The sequence below is a fragment of the Trifolium pratense genome, linkage group LG3, assembly GCF_020283565.1.
Source record: "Trifolium pratense cultivar HEN17-A07 linkage group LG3, ARS_RC_1.1, whole genome shotgun sequence".
NCBI classification, from domain to species: Eukaryota; Viridiplantae; Streptophyta; class Magnoliopsida; order Fabales; family Fabaceae; genus Trifolium; species Trifolium pratense.
The window spans coordinates 48,140,891-48,143,749 of record NC_060061.1 but is presented as its reverse complement, the minus strand read 5'-3'; positions in this window follow the sequence as shown (position 1 = coordinate 48,143,749).

Here is a 2,859-nt window from a genome sequence, read left to right as displayed (position 1 = left end):
TTTTTTTTTGTCGGGTAGTTTAGTGGTTAGAATTTCATCTTTTTAAGGTAAATAAGTGGAGCGTACAAAGTTCGAACCCCGACCTCTGCATATAAAATACAATGTCCTTACCAACTACTTAAGTGCTAAGCTCACGGGACAATATTCGAGGATTATTATTTGAAGAGAAAAATTGATGAACAAAAAATGAAAAAAAATTGTACATTTTATAGAAATAAAAAACTTGTTTAAAAATAAAATTATACAATGTATTTATTTTGGAAGGGAAAATCAGAGAGCAATGAATAAAAACATAGCTTCCATTTTCTCAATTTTTCTCTTGACATCACTTTCACAACCTTCACAATGAATGTACATCTTAAGCACCACCGTTTTTCACTGTTTTCACTTTTACCTGCTTACAATTATAAATAAACAATTCGTCAAAAAAAATTATAAATAAACAAAAATACATAAATTTAACAAGATGAGAGAGTAAATATTTAGTAAAAATAATATGATGAGAGTAATATTAAAAAAATTGAATTGAAAAAAAAAGAATATAGAATTTAACTTGTTCCTTTTTTTCAGACTCGTTTTTCTGTTTGTTTTCAGGCTTTGGGTTTTGGTGAAATTAGCTCAACATTTTTGCTGAATTTCTTTTGAAGTCTTTCCAAAACTTTTGATGGATCTTTTATAACATCTCCTTTCAGATAGATCTTTGAATTTTCCCTATCAATCCTTATATGATTTATTCCTAGTCATTGTACACAGCATATCATAATTTAATTATTAACTATATAATAATTAGAGTATATAACACAAATATATCTTTTTTGTCAGATAGTCCAGTGACAATAAATTTCACCATTAAATTGGATAACTGGGAATGTCTGGAGTTCGAACCACGACCCGTACATATAAAATGTGATGTTTCCATTAATTAAGTTAAGCTTATGAGACGAGTATAACACAAATATTTATCCATCATAAAATGTTAATTAAGTAGACAAATTAATATATTTAATTACCTTCAAAACCTTTCAAGCACTTAGAGATTTGGTCACAACAACCTTCACAATGTATATTTGCTTTTAACACCACACCCCCTTTGTCTGAATCCTTCTTTTCATTGTTTTCTTCTTTATTATTATTATTTTTTTTTATTATTGTTTTGCTCCTTATTCTGTCCACACACAAAATATAAATTTGACAATGTAAAATATATGCAATAATTTAGGTAAAACAAATCTTATCTTATATATATATAAAGATTAAGGATATCTTTTTTTAACAAGATTAATTAAAAGAATGTGACATATATATACTTCAATAAGGAAATGCAAATAATAAGCTCATGTGTAATCTTATACAATGTATTTAGTTGGAAGGCAACCTCGCGGAGTAAATTTCAAGAAAATGTAATCATTTTTTAAGACTCGTAACTCACCCATAACCAAATCATCTACAGTATCTAATCCGTTTTGAGAACCAAACGTGGTGTCTTTATACAATGTATTTAGTTGGAAGGCGACCTCGGAGTAATTTTCAAGAAAATATAATAAATTTTGAAGGCTTGTAACTCGCCCACAACCTAACGATCCACTTACCTTTATCTTTATCCCATTTTGAAGGTGTAAAACCAATCCTAAATAAAAAGCTATTTAACAATTTTAGCTGCATATCAATATTATAATTTGAAAAATCCTAGAATTAGTGGACAACTGTCTCTAATTTAATTATTTGATTTGTTCGGATTTTAAATTTGGCAAAAAAGAATGATGTTCACACATCGTTTAAGGAAATGAAAATTGAAATAAACACGTACATGCACGTTTTCCCTGCCCAAACAAACATATCTATCATCTATCAATATTCTTAAGTAATTACTAAAGAGAAATAAAATTAATTGACATATCCATATAAGGAATTACTTAAGTAAATAATCTTTCTCTAAAGAGAAATATAAAAATTAATTGACATATCCATATAGGGAAAGTCAATATAAAATTTGATTCATTCACACATCGTTTAAGGAAATGAAAATTGAAATAACCCCCTTAATCAACACGTTTTCCCTACCCAAACAAACAAACATATCAATCAATATTCTTAAGTAATTACTAAAGAGAAATAAAATTAATTGACATATCCATATGAGGAATTACTTAAGTAAATAAGTTTTGTTAATAATAATAATAATAATAATTAATATTGGAAATTCCTTCCCTTGTTCTATATATAAAAGGGATCAATCCTCCTAAGAATTAAAACAAACATACATAGTGAGTAATAAAAAAATATATGGCGATGAAAAGAATGAGTGTTACTTTGATTTTTATGATTACTCTCCTGATAGTCATGAGTGATATTCCTCAGATGGTCAAGTCTCAGTCTCATCAAAACACTTGGATAGGATGGATAGCTTTTTGTGCCGATCTTTACCAGAAATGTTTACTTGACCGTCATTATTGTCAAGAATACTATGCCATATGTGTCCTTCAGCATCACGCCCCCCCTATTCCTGTTCCTGTTCCTGTTGCTGCAGCTGGATCCATTCCTTCTCCAAAGGTTAATTAATTAGATTCATCATCATATTCATATATCTATTATATGAATCATTAAATAAATCGATGATGTTACAATATTAATAATATATATTTCTTGTGTGTGTTTGTTATGGTTATTACTTATTATTATTATTATTATTATTATTATTATTATTATATTATGGTGTAATCATAATATATCTGTGATTTGTATCATGCAATCAGAGCTGTTGTATCCATGATCTTTTTTAACAGAATAAGATGACTTACTTTCATGGTTTTGGGTATGCCTTTCTTGTAAACAAAATTAAAAAAAATAATTTCACCGAGT